Raw genomic sequence first — 16,240 nt, 5'->3', positions numbered from 1 at the left:
GAGGAGAGTCCGGACCTCCTTGCCCTACCCCGTAGCTGCTCGCGCCACGTTGTCCCTCAAGCTCCTCTGGTACAGCTCACTGTCCCTGGCTCCGCAGTGGCTTTCACTTGTCGAAGAGAGGACCTGGTGGAGGATCCATCTCACGTCTCTTCCTCCCGGCTCTGCTTACTAAAGCTCTGCCTGAGCTGCCACCAGGGCGTTGCGCGGTGACCATCTTCATCCTGCAACATCCTGATCCAGGCTTTCAGAGGGGAGCAGCCGGTGCCCAGGTCTTCCTCCTGCTGACTAGAAGTGATGTTTCTAGAGAGCTTAGACTGATTGCTGACCACTTCTCTGTTCTTCTTCTTCCCTTTCCACGTGAACATCTGCAGAGCATTCTGTAGCACACAGCCATGCTGTCACCCCAGAGAGCCACATGCCACCAGGTTCAAATCCCAGACGGCTGTCGATTGATCTAGCATAAACCAACACTAGAAAATGCGTAACTGGAGGGGAAGTAGCAGAACAAGGGATTCCTGTGAAGAGTCCAGCGTGCTGGCAGCTTAAGGACATGGCCCGAAACTGGAGAAGAGCATCAGGACAGTGTGTGCTGCTCACAGGTGCCATGTTTCAGCACTGCGCAGTCTCCAGCCATTTTCACCACATCCATTGGGGCTGGCACTGTGAGCCAGAGCCCAGCAGAGTTTTTCTTCTGAAGCATCCTGCCCTCTGCAGCTGTGTGCAGCAGCCACTCTCTGACCCGAAAATGCGATTAAGAGAGTAAGGGGAGGGCCTTTTGCTAGAGACAGTCCCAGTCTCCTACGCAGACTGTGCTCTGCTGCAGTCAGCTTTGTGCAGAGGCGAGAGGTCTGCTGTGTGATGGGGAGACTTTCCAGAACAGTGCAAATCTCCCCCTCCTAAACAGGGCGGTTCCTGCCAAATACCCTCCCTGGCGGCATCCCTGGGTGGGAAGCAGTGAGATGTAACAAAGTGCCCATAGGTGGTTTAGCTCATACCTTTTTCTGGAAGTGGTAACACCTAAATCCCAGCCAGAGGAAGACAGGAGCTCCTGGGGGAGCTGGTAGGATGCTTAAACCCACCCCCATGAACCAGTGCTGACTTCCCTTGGAAGTGTCTGCACAGCTATTCACTGGCTCTGGCACATCCCAACTCACAGCACACACAGTGTGGAGGGCCATTAGCTGTTGTATAACACCTCGGGGAAGGCTGGAGGGTGTTTCAGAGCAGTCCTAAAGCAGCAGCATACGTCTGGTTTATAAAGCCTGAGAAAGGAGGTGGCTCATCGTAGCACCAAGTGCAGGTGTGACAGTGACACTCCCATTTGTGACAGCCTCCCAGTGACCTCATGGAGAGATATCCATGTGCTCAGGTGACATGATGCAGGTTGACCCCGTGCTGCCCATCCCTGGGGCCAGCCAGTGCATGAGGACAACCTGCTCTTCTGCTGGTTCCCTAGACTGAAGATCAGTAGCATAAAGGGGAAAGAAGTCATCTGGTGATCAAAGCTGAAGTCAGTCAGTTTGGGGTTGGGTCCCCTGCCAGCTCACCAATGCATCTCAATTAAGGTTGCTTTAGATGTGTAACCAATTTGTGTTTGTACATGCGACACGCACTGTGTTCTGGCTCTTAGCAGTGGTGGCTGCAGGGCCTTGAGTGCGTGTTTTGCAGTCTCCAAGACCACGAGCTGAGATCACGCCCTGTCCCCCATCTAATCATTAGGGTGTTTACATCCAAAAAGTTGCAACTGTTAAATAGACAGGAGGAACCGCTGAATTTACGGGCTTGATCTTGTAAAGCTGAAAGCCAAACACTGAAAGCTGCAATCATAGTTCATCACGATTTATCTCAGCCAGTCACAGACGTGTCATCTTTCCCTGTCCTGTAATTGCAAGCGCTAGTGTAGCTGAAATTTTCTATTCCATTTTCACCTATTTTTATAAACTGGGGGAATAAAGGAAACCACTCCTTATATACATGTATGTCCTTTGAGAGTGACATCTATGTTGAAAACAGATGTTAACCTCTGATCTTTGCAGTAATGACCTTTAATAAAAAAGCGCTTTTGCCTGTACATACAGGTCATGTAACCTCCCTCCCATGAAACACAGACAGAGTTGAGCAGGCAGGTGATGGGCAAAGGAATTGAGGCCTTAAAGCCGTGGAAGACCACAAATTTTCCAGCTTTCTTGGGGCAGCTCAGGTCTGAGGTAGAAAAAATCAGTGTCAGTGGTCATTTTTAAAACTCTTGGCCAGAGAGCTCTGTTGCTGGGAGAGCTGTTCAAAGGGTTGTACTGGCCAGGTTGCTCCTCCCAGGGAGTGGAGAAGGAAGGGTCCAAGAAACAAAGTCCCTCCCTTGGTGGCTGAGGAAACCCTAAATCTCCAATTCCTTTTTGATGGGATTTGAGTCCCAACATCTCTCTGACTCATGGCCTTGTGTGGCAGATACAGAGCATCACTCCAGGTGCAGCAGCAGGGGCTACCCCACACATGGGCTGCTCATAACAACATTTGATGACATTTAACCATTTGCTCAGCTTTCTGCCTGTGACCTTCTCTTTTGCTTTCCCTCCTGCCCTGCATCTTTTCGTTCATCTGCTTCACTGCTTCCCCACTATCACCCATCCAGTGGAAGTTATCTACCTCAGCTTGCTTCTTCCTGCTTTTTTTTCTTCCACCGCTGCCAAATTATAGCTCTTGCTCCTTTTCTTCTCCTTTCTATTCTTCCCTCATTTCTATCTCTCTATATTGTTACCAGCCTCAATTCCCTGCTTCTCACATGCACTCTCCTTCCAGCCCGATTGCTTGCTCCTGTGTGGCTCAGCTCCTCGCTGTGCACACTCCCGGTCCTTCTGCCTGCTGAGAAATGGAGCTCAGGACCCCATGGAGGAGCTCAGCTTTTTGCAGGATCTGGTCCCTAAGAAACCATTTCCACCCCAATATCAACATTGTAATGAAGTTCCAGCTACCTTCTTCTCTTTGCACCAGAAAGTGCTGTGCCAAGCAATGCTATCTCTTGGTATTACTAGAAGAGGCATTTCAACCTCTATTCCACCAGTCTCTGCAGAGCTGTGCCTGTTCTGAAGGACTTGGTGACTTTTCCTGTTTTTGCACTATTTTATTTCCACCGTGAATGTTTGGATTTGCAACATCTGGCATTCATAGCCTTGCAGGGAGGAATTTGCCCTTAGTCAAGCTCTGTCTGATTGACTGATCCCCTTCTCCAGCATTTCAAACTTGTCCCATCCTTAGTGCTCGAAGAGCCTTCCCACCTCCATCACACACAGGTTTCCTATCTTTGAGAAGTCAGAAATGGGAATGGCCCCTTGAGCTCATCCCACACTTCAGAAATGCCACCATGGGCAGGTCCAGCAAAGCAGCCATCTCTGTGTGTTGGCTTTGTGACTTCAAGCTTTAGATACCAGCTAAAAGGCACATGCCATGCTCAGTGCCAGTGACACATTTTATAGAATCACAGAACGGTTTGTGTTGGAAGGGACCTCAAAGATCATCTGGTCCAACCCTCTGCCGTGGTCAGGGACACCTCCCCCTAGACCAGGCTGCCCAAAGCCCTGTCCAACCTGGCCTCTTTTGTATGAGCCACTTTGGTGCCATTCCCACAGTGCAACACTTCTGCTGACCACCCTTCCACTCTCCACTCATTTTGGCTCACCCAGCAGAGAGGATACATGCGTGGCCGGGGGATGTTGTCCTCTCCCCCACGCTGTGGTTTCGAAGGGAATCCTGCCTCCTTGTGCTCACCTGCAGCACTCCTGCCCTTTCTCTGCCCCCTTGCCCTCCATCAGTACCTGCCGGCCTCTCCCTCCCACCATGGTCAGCCGCTTTAAATAATCCCCCTTGAAACCTCTTAATTCTAAGGAGCTATTTAGAGAGCTGTGCTCAAATCCCTCCGAAATCCTCTTTTTCCTGAGGGCTGTGGAAAATAAAATAAATGCCATTGCTCCCACTCTTTGTGGCAGCAGCAGGGGCTGAGGGGGCGATGGGAAAGGCAGGATTGCTTTGTTGCTGTTTAAGCACCGCTTCCCCTGGAGATGCAGGTGAGATCCTCTCATGTGGGAGAGGAAAGCTGCCACCGTACTCCCAGATGTGTTCCAACAGCTGGCAGCTGGTCGTACAAACACGTCTGAAACGTCCCCAACACGATACGGATGCTGAGTGGCACTGTAAGGCTTCAGCCTAGCCGACCGCCATGTAGCTTTGTAGTCTCTCCATAACTCGATTAAACAGTGTGTTGGGCACAGGTGTGCTGTGCATCGGGGAGTGCGCTTAAAGCCGGCATCATTCTGGATGAGCAACTTGTCCTTATCCCACTCCTGTCCCAGGATATTCTCTATGGATTGGGGGACCCTGTTGCTGGGCCAGGGGCTGGCAGTGAGCGGCGGGGCAGGCTCTGCACAGGGGCTGGGGTGCTGACCCTTCCCTGCTCACACAGTCACCCCTGTGCAGGGTCTTGGATAAACTGGATCACTGCATAAAGGGGTTTGAGCCCCAAGGCTGCACCCATTGGGGAGCCCAGGTAGTGGCCCCAGGGCAGTGACCTGGAAGGTGGCAGGAGACAGAGAGGGCATCCTGGTGTCCCCACTGCAGCTCTGGCTGAGGCAGCACCGCCAAGGGTAGTTTGGAGCTCCTGCCAAACACACGTCCATCATCCCCACGATGCTGTCAGCTGGGAAGTGTCTGTGTCTGGAGACGCTCAGGAGAGGTTAGTGCTCCCCAGGCTGATACCTGACGGCCATGACGCTGATGGAGATGCCTCCCGACAGCCCAGCATGATGCCGCTGTGCTGCCAAGAAAACAGCACCAGCCTTCATCCAGGACCCAATGATCAGCCACAGCCCCTTGCAGGTTGGCACGTGTCCCCACTGCAGCTCTCAGGGACCAGCAGCCCTTGCCTTGTGTGGAGCAGATGCACAGGGGTTCATCCTGGCCGTATCCTTGCGCCACAAGACGCCGGGGAGGGTCTGGGTGTTTCTGCTTCCAGACAAAGAAACTCAACCCAGAAGAAGGGATTTACCTCACATCTCAGCACACAAGTAGTGCTGGCCCCCTGCCCCACCCCTCTCATCCCCAAAGAGCCTGTGTGCCTTTTGGCTGCAGCTTGCCCTTGTCTGCGTAGCTGAGTCCGACCACCCACCACCTCGTCGTCTGCGCATCCCCCTCCAGTACACACCAGAGCTGGCTGACATGCCTTTAAACATAACTCCTTGCAGGGACAAGGATGACACAGAGGGATGAGTGCCCTTGGCGGTAGGGGGACGACCCCTTTCTCCCTGCCTCCAGACAGTCCCACTATGTCCCAGCAGAGTGACCACTTCGGGTCACTGCCTGCCCATGGCATGAACGCTTCGATGTGTTTTTGCAGCACGTTTGGTTGTGCAGGATGGAGAGAAAAAGAGCTGACATCTCTGTCCCCTCTCTGCACTTGCTGCAAATGAAAGGATTAGGAATTATAATCCAAGATTCTTATTTTAAAGCTGCTTTTCAGCTCTGCGAGGGGAACTTCAGTGTGATGCTCCTCAGGGAGCTGGATGACAGAGCAGCTGCCACAGCCCCAGCCACCACAGGTGCTTGGGCAGCCAAAGCTCAGCAGTGCCCTCCAGGCTCCAGCAGCAGCTGCATGGGGTGACACTTGGGCAGGGAGGAGGGTTGAGGGGTGGCAGGATGCTCTGCAACCCAGGGTACAGGGGGTGACCCATGACTGGAAACCCGCCTTGGCACCGCACAGTGTGTCTGATTGCTGGGAAGGTGCTGCTGTCAGGCTGTCCCAAGGGACTTCCAGGAGCTCCTGGATGCTTTGAGCTTTAAAAAGAAAGAAGGGTTTTTTGGGGGTGGAGGGTGGGTCTGTATCAGCCATCACTGTTTAAATGGGAGAGAGCTGGGTGAGTGGCACAGCCGCAGTGAGAGCAGTGTGGCAGCCCGGTCCCCCTGGCAGCATCCCAGGATTTGAGAAGGATCAGCTGCTGCTGTTCCCCCTGCAGCAGCATCTACTCCTGGGGGGCCAAATGCCAAATTGTACCAGCCCAAAGCATCCTGCAGCCCCTGGGAGGCTTCTGCCCGGCACTGCCGGCGACATCTGTCCCAGTGAGGCACTGTGAGCTTTCCTCTTTCACACTTTTCCCCTGCTCCTTCCTCCCATGGTGTTCGTGGCAGACGTCTGCAAAATGTTAGCAAACTGCTGGGTTTTTCCTCTGGCATCTCTGCCGCCTTTCCCTCTGCTAATTATTATAGCAGTGCCTCTTTTAGGGCAAGTTGACAGATGGCCAGGGTTTTATCTTTGAACAAGCTATTTAATAGGGGCTGCTGCTTTTCCCTTGCACATTTCTTTCCTGGTCGCTTGTCCTGAGATGCTGGATGGGTTGTCCTTTTCATTGGGGATGCCAGAAGATGGGAGCTGAGGCTGAGGTCAGATCCCAGGGGATGGGTTTTTTTCTTTGCCTTTTAAAAAGGAAGATAATTCTGCCTGGGTTCATGTGAGCTTTACTGAGCAACGCAATCTCTCCCTACAAAAAGATGTGATGGATGGTCCCTACAAGGAGGTGAGACGGGCTGTGTCGAATGCTGGGTCCCATGAGGCTGATACTGAGTGCTCAGCAAGACGATGTAAGTGCTGAAACCAGTGTGCTGTCTGCTCACACCAGGTGAAACCCGGTTCACAGGGGCCCATCCATGCTCTGGCTTTGCTGTGGCCCACTGGTGCAAAGAAGGTAATTCCTTCTGCAGGCTGTGACTGGGAAGATGGAGGAGAGCTGAGGTTGCAGGTATTGGCCAGCCAGTAAGTGAGGCCAAAAGCTCAGTTTCAGGAAGCTCACGGTGAGCTGCTGACTCCTGGGCTCTGAAGGGGACATATGAGGACCCAAACCCTTCTGGACCTGCTCCAAGAGCAAGGGGAAAGCTCCCCTTTGCACAAGAGTGAAAATCAGGGCGATAGGAGGGAGCTTTGGGCAGCAGCCACTTTGTGGCCATGCCTCAGTGGAGACACCAGCACCAGGCACTAGACACCATGCCCTGGTATGGCCAGGCTCACTTCAGTTTTCCCTGTCTTTACCAGACTTTCTCTCTTCTTGGTTTTCCTGAAGAGTTTTTCAAAGTCAAGCGGCTTGGGGACTGGATAACATTAGCACCGAGGTGTTTGGCAATGCCTGCCACAGTGAGAGTGTTAGTGTGGATCTGGGCTTCCTGCATGGCAGGGCAGCAGCACCGCTCGCTGTTTTGTTTTCCCCTACCTTTATTTCTCCCTGCCTAGGAAGCTGAAGAGGGTTTTGGCAGCTTTTCTTGCCTTGTCCTTGGATAGTTACAACTGCTGTAACATCAGCTGTCCCAGGTTGCTCCTATTCCTGCCAGGCCTGCTTGTCCTGGCAGGGAAAAACCCTGCTCATAGCATCCCAGGAGGGCTGGTGTCCAGCTTGCTGCTTTCGCAGTTCGGCAGGCAGCCCCCTGCGCTGTGCCCTGCCTGAGCCAGAATTAGCAGTTTTGGGTTTTGCCAGAGCCAGCGTAGAGATGTCTACTCAGAATACACAGATTTGTGTTTTCCTACAGGGAACATGTTGTCCTCTTTCTCCTGTGCTGCCCAAAGCCTTTCTCCAAGATTTTTATGAAATACAATGAACAGCTAATTTCAGGAGTGGGCATCCCTATACCATCAGGCTGCACATTGTGCGAAGGAGCATCAGGGCACCCACGGCTGCTGCTGTCAGCGCAGAGCCCTACAAAGCCTCACCTTTTTGTCACACATCACCCTGGCCCGACCCAGCTCTCTCCCATCCAGCTGTGTCATTGGCACAGGGTGGCAATGCGAGGACACGGGTGGCTTTAGTGCCCTGCGGGTGAACACCAGCTTGCAGCAGGCTGTGGGAGGAGGCTGCCCTGTTCTCTCTGACTTAGCAATGGGAAATTCATGAAAGTAGCAAAGTGGGGCCACTGGCTCAGGGAAACCCTGAGTGTGCAGCTGGGTGAGCAGAGGAGAGGGACAGTTGCTCCTGTTGCTGGCAATGCCTGAGTTGTGTTTGATCAGCGAGTCTATGAGGAGTCAGCATGAGGCTTCTCCACAGCTGAGATGAAGAGCTGAAATGTACTGCAAAGTCAAGCCAGTGTACTGAAAAGTCAATAGGAAGGCAATGGAATATCAGGATGGGCATATTTCACTTAAAGTTGTTTTTCTGCTATGATCTTGACCCTGCAGTCCTGTGGAGGAAGATTCTTCCATTTGCCTTCCACTTTTTTTTTTTAATGAATCTGCTGCTCTTTGGGAAACTACTCCTCATGAGGAGGAAAGCTTAGGATTACAGGACTCTTGTTTTCAAGAAGTCACTGACAACTATACCATATTGCCAAACCCCAAGGCTGAAGTGTGGGTGTTGCATAAAATAAGATCCTACCCTACATGCTTGAGAACAACTCCAGCTTGTAGAGTGTGTGGATTAAGCAGAAAACACAGCTCCTCAGCCAGTTTTTAACCTCAGTTGCACTCATTAGCTGCAGGAAAGGCGCTCCAAGACCGGCCAAGTGTGACAGAGGTCCTAAACTGGTTAAATCCCACAGCTCTGCTTCCAAGTCATCCTCATCCTTGAGGTACCTGCTTGTTTTCAGCCACCTTTCTTAGGTCAGGCAGCAGCACGGGCATGACTCCAGGTTGCTAGGCTTGGGATCTGGCCAGTGACGCTACAGAGGGGCACCTCTCTCCCAGCAACTGGTAATGATGGGAAACCTGATCCTGTGGGGATCTCTGGGACAACATCCTGTGGGGCATTGGTTTTGGGATGGGCATCGGAGCCCAGGGACAAGGTCTGCAAAGTAGGAGCTGTCAGGCTGCGCAGTGCTGAGTTCAGCAGCAAGTCTTCATCTCATTGACAGAAGGTGGGTGGAACCCACTTACAGCAAAGTGCTTGAGGGATGTGCTTAATTTAAAGTCCATCTTAAAAGTTGCAGAGACAAATCACATCTCAAAATTCTCTGTGGAAAAGAGTGGCAGAATTTGATCAACTTTGAATGCACTCTATAGATGTTATTGCACATTATGTATACTGTGCAGATATAACCGTGTACAGATGCAACGTGACAGTTGTGGTATTTGCTTTTTGGATTGTAATCTCTTTGTACCAGCACTACCTCTATGTGCCTACATACTATCCATCCCAAAGGGGCCTGCTATCTTCCAATTAATAATAGTATCTGCACATCGGAGGAAGTTAGGAGTATTTCACATATAGACAATCTGTTTTTATTGCTTTCATCTTTACAGTCAGGTGTGCGATCTAAACATCAGGCAGAAACTCCTCCAATAATCTCCTGCTTTGAAACATCTTAGAAAATGACTGTTTGGGATGGGCAGATTTATAATATATCTGTGGCACACAAAAACATAAATGGAAGCCTCTGAATCCCTGGGAAACTTCCTGTCTGTGTCTCAGAGGGATTTCTGTCCTCCCAAATGTTTTATCATAGATCTGGGCATCTAAGGGATTCTTCGAAGCCAGCAAAGAATTTGCAACCTATAGACAGGGGTTTTTTTTAGCAGATGCAATCTGACCCCAGCATCTATTTGAGAAAGCTGCAAAGATGTAGGTTGCCTGCCCCCATCCACTGCAGAGGAGAGCTGGCTTTGTGTGCACGTATTTGTCTCCAGCCTTCTCCCTCATCCCTATGCAGAACTTCACAAAGGTCAGTTTCACTAACCCGGGGGTTACATTTTGTGTAAATATGTGCGTATATCTGATTTGCATGGGAAATGTCATTTTCCTTACATGTCTCCCATCCAAATGTTAACTGAGCCTAGAGCTTACGTAGCTTGTGAGATGTGCTGCGATGGTAACTGCAGCCAGCACAGCTGTCCTGCTCAGGCAGCGCACGGCTGCATCTGCCTGGTATTTTTGTACTGCCTTTTCAGCTGTGTGGATAGTAGAGATGCCTACATGCTATCTGCCGCACAGTCCTACACGTTGGCAGATGGTGTGTGCATTCACACACAGTATGTGCTGATGTCTCTGGGTGCACGAGTTTCTCCGTGGCCAGCTGGCATCCAACACATGCAGCAGCACATGCAGCTTGCAAAGACGCTCTCCTCGCCGCAGCGTATGGACACACAGCAGCATCATGTGCTTTTACATGGGTGCATGGGCCTCCTTCCCCAGAGGGGCTGGGGGCTGCCTCTGCTGCGTGCCTGCAAGATGGAAAGGAGGGAGCTGCAGCATGGGAGGGCTTTGCCTTTCCCCCCACCCTGTTTTCCTCTCTGCCTCACTGCAGGGGTGAATTTCACACTGAGTTGCTGTCCCTTGGACAAGATTATTTCTTCCTGGTTTCCTCTGGATTTGATTCTTAGAGAACTTGAGCACTCAGCTAGCTCTTGCTGCATTTGATGAGAAATCAGCAGCAGCCACAGCGGACCGGCCCTAAGGCCAGCAGGATGCTCAGCACTCCTCGGGAGCACAGCCTTGGTGTGCCGCCTGCCCACATTGCTGGAGCAGGAACACGGGAGGGGGGGGCTGAGGCAAAGAAGACATTAGCGCACAAGTGACATATCTCAATATAATTTCTAAAACTCTATTAATTGAACAGATAAAATACCTCTGATCTATTTTTGTTATTTTGTTACAAAATATTAGCCATTTGGACTCTTAGCTAGGTGTGACCACACCACTTTTCCCCAAGGAAGCTTTTCTTGGTGATATTTACAGCAGGAAACAGGTACAGACAGGCAGGTGCTTTCAAAAGCCTACACACAGGTAACACTTCTCTTGTTAGTTTTCAAAAAGACACATTCAGATGGGGTTGTGACTTGTGTTGAAGAGCTGGGTGACTTCAAAGCTGCTGTCCCAGGCATGGCTGTGAGCGAGTGGGCAGGACAAGGACAGCGCTAGCTCACAAAACACTGCTGGCAGTCCCTGGAGCCTACACTAGCACAGTGAGGCAGCTGGTGGTGAAGCGGGAGATGGGGGAGCTTGCTCAGCAACTCGCATTTCAAAGCAGAGACTCTGTCAAGCAGCAGCTTCCTTGATTTAGGGCTCAGATTTGTTTTGGAAACCTCACAAACACATGCAGATAGTTGCAGGTTGAGCCTTCTGAAGAACATGTTACAAAACTTTTACAGCTCAGAAGCCCTCAAATACTTCTAAATCTGATGGTACTCTATTTTGTGAAGAAGTCTGAGTACTGATGAAAATCTGGTTGTGGACCATACCCACACCTTTCATCTACAGGGAGGAGAGAAAACATGAACAGTGGGGTGCTTTGAAGGTCTTGCAGAAAGCACAAAGTGTTGCGGCCACAGTGGCCCAGATTATGGCATTAAAAGTGCTACAGCAGAGCACAAACACTGCATTAAACCCTAATTGTTTGCACTAAGCTTGATTCTCTTGTCATGTTTTCCCACCTCTTTGCTACTGGTATAAACAGATTAATTTCACTGGACCCACACCAGCATGAGCAAGAGAATCAGGACAGTTTGTTCAATGCAGCTCTGTAGACCTCAGTAACACCTTGCTCTCTTCTACCTTCCAGCAGAGCCACATTCTTGTTTGGCCACTGAGCACCCGACAGTCAGAATGCTCCTCACTGGGTTTTTCCTTTCTCTCTCTCCCCTCCTCCTTTTTTAATATAGAAGGATATGAATTCAGCAACAAAAAGCCACATTTGTGTCTATTTAATCTCGGCAGCAGCTTTCTGCCTGATCCCACCACCTGAAAACACTGTGCTAGGTTCACAATCAAAATTGCTGCTGTCAAGGGCTGGTGATTTTCCTTTGGGCTGGTTCCTCGGGGCAAGCTGTGGTACACAGTTTGTCCTTCACTAGACTGTCACTGACATACTCCTTCTAGCTTGTACCCTGTCAACCATCAGTCTGTGTGCAAGGGTGTCTATTCACTGTACTACAGCTATACTGAGTGTGTGTGTCTTGCATGTGGGAGGGCTGTGGGACCAGACAATACAATAGATCAGATGAGGTGCAGACATGCTTTAAAGTGCTTGTCATCCTTCGAGACCAACCTTCAAAGGGAAAAAACAATATCCGTATTTTGAAGTGAAGTCCGAAGGGCTCAGCTACACAGTAGAATTTAGAGCAACCTGTTCCACGACAACCTGGAACAGAATGGTTTGGTGTCTCTCCAGCTAAACCTGACAGAAGAAGTTGTAGCCAGCAGGCTAGAAGATAGCAAGGGTTATCTATGTCTGCTTCTCTGTCCAAAGCTCAAGGCCAGCGTTAGCCTTTGCAAGGCCAGGGACATGGACCCTACTTGCCCTGAGAGGCTGTTGTGCCTCAGGTACCTGGATACATCAGTTAACTCACTTCTACCCTTCACCCAGCACAAAGAAGGGAGTCTCCTGGAAGCTTCCCCATTTCTTCTTTAAATTCTTGTAGCTCTCCCAATCAATTATTAAAGCAGCAAACCTCTCTTGTAGGAACTTCATAGACATTGTTATAAATATTTTAGCTAAAAAAATTATTTCATCAAGTACCTTAAGGTTTTTGTTGTTGTCACTTTGTGTTAAATATCAAGTAAAATCTAATTTATTTATTTTAACACACACAGACTTTCAGTGGCTCACTGCACTCTTGGAAAAAACAAACAAGTGCTGCCATTACTCTCAGACAGTGAAGTAACTGCTGAGAAGGGAGGGCAGTGCCAGTGCCTCCTGGGTACTACCCCTTTCACTGCAGCAGTGAGTAAAAATAAAATGCCAACCACGCACTACGTTGACCAGACAATGGCAGACGCCTCGTGTGTGCTTTCCCAGGAAGCTACAAGCAGGTTGGATGAGGTCCTGGCTGCCATCAGTCAGGTGGTGGGGTGTCAGCTTGAAGGGAGCAAGCAGCAGGTCAGGCCAGCTGTGGCTCACAGCTGGCTGGAGGGTATGGGGCTGAGCCCTGGCTGGAGGTGAGGACTTCTCCAGGGGCCTGGCTTTGCGACGTGCAGCATCCCCACTGCCCTGCAGGTCTAGCTAGAAGAAATCTTCTCCAGTCTGGAGGGAGAAAGGGCTTCTCTTCAGGGTTTTCTTACAATCTTTTCTGTCTTCTGCTTCTGAAGTCCTCCCTAAGGCTGTGCCTGTTGGCTCCTGGTCAGTACCTTTGCTATTGTGTATAAAAGCAGCAGCCTAGTGCCCTGCTCCAGGCAGCTAAAAAAACAACTTAGACAGACCTGTTGGCACACCTGGGTACATGGGTCAGGCTCAGAAATAAGGGGACCTGGAAGTGAACAGGCTCCTGCCTTGGAGGGCTGCCCAACCACAGGAGATCCTGTCTGCTTCCCTAACCCCAGCTGGGCTTATGCCCAGGTCAAATACGTGAACCCTTTCATCTGAACATTTCAGCGAGCCAGTAGACATCCGAAGAGCACTGAGGGGAGCCAGTCCCTGATGTGCTGTGGTTTTTGTCACTGGCAGTAGCCCCACAGATGAGCATACTGGCACAATCCCTAAGGAAATTGCTGTGTGGCTTTTACCCCACAAGGTAAAAAAGAGCTTCCTGCATCTGTCTTCACTGTCTGCCTTTCCCTGATATTTTGCACATCCCCACCACTGCCAACAACTCTTGCCACTCCTCACCCAGCGGCTGTGTCATCAGCACCCGGTGCTCATGTCTCAGCCCCACATGGGAAGGAAAAGCATTTCTTACTTTCTCTCTTCAAATAAAATAAAAATAAAAGCCCTAAAAGGCATTCTGTCCTATTTTAAAATCCTAAAGTTGATCTTCCTAAGCCTTCGAAGGGAGATAAAGTGAGTGAGTGAGACCAAAGCCTCTAAGCTAATTAATACCTTCCCCTCCCTACTGCTCAAAGAGATTTTTTTTTCTAAAAATACATTCACAGCCCATTTTAATGCCGTCTTCCTTCACATCAATGTCCCCAATAAAGCAGAGGAGCTGAGTTGCCATCTCTATCTCAGGATCTTCCCCTCCCTTCACTTTGAAGCTGGAATAGAGAGGGAGGGAGGAGAAGAGGCCTTGGAGTCTGGTATCTGGGTAGCTTTCCTACAGGAAGGGCTGATGGAGCCAAGAGTATACCCAGGCAAGAGACACAGATGGGACCTTGCATGGGTGGTCTCCAAAAAGCCCCTTCCCTCTAACACAGGAGGAAAAGCCCAAGTGAAGGGATCATCCACCCCAGAAGGTGAACATAACACTTGGCTTTGCTTTCAGAATATAAAAAAGGAGGTGGGCAGGAAACACAAAAACAGATAGAAGGAGGAAAGCAGAGGTGGGTCTGTTTTATGCTAGACAATCTTTGTGTGTGTGTGTGTGTTGAGGTGGGAGGGCCCCTCTTGGTGCAATCTCTTTGGAAAAGTATTCATCTGTCCCAGGAAGATCCCTGGGCTTAATCCCTCCCTTCTGCTCCCTCAGAACTGCTTGGTGTTTCCTTTAGTAAGCATGCGCCATACATACGCTACCATACAGGTGTATTTACATGTGATTAGGTCTGCTAGGTCTCTGGTACAATGCTCCAATATAACAACAGAAAGAGTTTTGGTGTTTAGAGTGAGGCCATCTTTGCATTGCACCGCAGCTCAGGACAGTCTCTCCTGCTCTCCAGCTCTCTTTCACTCGTGCACTCCCTCGCTTGGAACCGGCTGCTGCAAGGAGATAATATTTGAAGAGCGATGAGGAGAAAGCATGGCAAGTGGTACAAGTTCTCAGCTCCAGCTCAGCAGGTGGCAGCAGTGGCGGCAGGGGAAACTCCACTCCAGGGAGCACCCCAAGGTCAGTCCTTGGCGCAGGTGAGTCCATTTCTCTCCGAGGATGGTGAAGTTTTGGGGTGGGAACAAACCTATGACCAGGTAAATGCAAGGCAGGGAAGGAGGTCGAGGAGTAGCAAACGGAAGACACAGTGCCTAGAAAGCAGCAGGTCATCAAGCCTTTCAGGAACAGGGTAGCAAGTGCTACATGGGGTTGGCACAAGCACGGGAGGCCAGCTGGGCTGGCAGGGTGTGAGGATGTGTGAGCATGTAGGTTGGCAGTTTCTATAGATGGCTCCTCACAATTAGCATCATCTTGAGGGGAGACAGGGCAAGAGTTAGGTCAGTCGGCTTTTTTTTTTCCTTTTCTTCTTCTTTTACTAAAAAATAAATCACAAACTAGATCTCTGTAGGCAGAAAGGGTCCCCGGGAGGTGGTGGGGAAGGGAAGTGGGGAAGTCTGTGCTGTTTTGGTGCTGGTGGTGTGGCTACACAAGGCTGCGTGAGCCACTGGAGTACCTGCGCCTCTGAAGCAGGGAGCTGGGGGGGCAATACTGGTGGGGGTGGTTGTACGGAGGTGGTGGAGGTGGGAGGGGAGGCTGATGGACCAGCTTCATGGGGGTCCCGGGGAGCCCACTGCCCACACCGCGCCAGGGGGTGGAGGTGCAGGAGTCAGAGGTGACGTAGCGTGTCAGAGTCTGGTTGAGGGCCGGCTCCATCCGAGCGAGGCACGGCTTGTCCAAGACAATGACTTTGACAATCTGCTGGCACTGTACAAGTGTCCCCGCCGAGGCGGGGTGCGAGGGCACCAGTGCTGTCTCCAGCCGCTCCCGTGGCATGTTTAGACGCATGCTGGGCTGCATTCCACTCTCAGGCCCCAGGGCGGAGTTGTGCTGGTACGTTTGAAGCCTGTTGTGAATTGACACCTAGTTTAGAAACAGCCAAAGAAGCATTAAATGTTACAAGACTTTTCCCATCTGCTGCTACTGGCTGCCCTGAACCCCCGCCACCAGCCGGCCTCACATGCGTTAAGCCCTCCCCTCTTCAAAAAAGCACAGAACAGGCACAACCCCTGGCTGCACATCCCCCCACAAAAGCCCCATGATCCCCTTCTAGGCCTAAGTGCCCCTGTCCTTTCCATCACATCAAAGGCGGCAGGGCCAGTGTTCCCAAATGCAGTGCAACTTTGATTATCCAAACAGCACAGGGAACACAAGTCAACTCTAGGACTGGAGGTTGTCCACGAACAGACCTTGGAGGTCATGCCCTTGTCTCCACCAGCAAAAAGGAGAGGGGAACGAGACAGCAGGGTTTCAGATAATCGAGGTTGTACATTTCAGCAAAATGATGGTAGCTGAATCTGAGATAGAGAGAGACAGAGAGACTCAAGCCTTTCCCAGCTCCCTGCCTTTCTGAGTAGGAAGGTACACCACATGACTGGCTAATCTGTTTACAAAGGAAAAAGCAGAAATCTGACGTATTCTAGCAAAAGGCAGCTCCCTCTGATCCATTTGATGGTTTGTCGGTGAAAGGAAATGATTTTCAAAAAAAGAGAAAAAGAA

The sequence above is a fragment of the Mesitornis unicolor genome, unplaced genomic scaffold (assembly GCF_000695765.1).
Source record: "Mesitornis unicolor isolate BGI_N332 unplaced genomic scaffold, ASM69576v1 scaffold8450, whole genome shotgun sequence".
NCBI lineage: Eukaryota > Metazoa > Chordata > Aves > Mesitornithiformes > Mesitornithidae > Mesitornis > Mesitornis unicolor.
The sequence above is the reverse complement of the archived record's forward strand: the minus strand, read 5'-3'. Positions refer to the sequence as shown.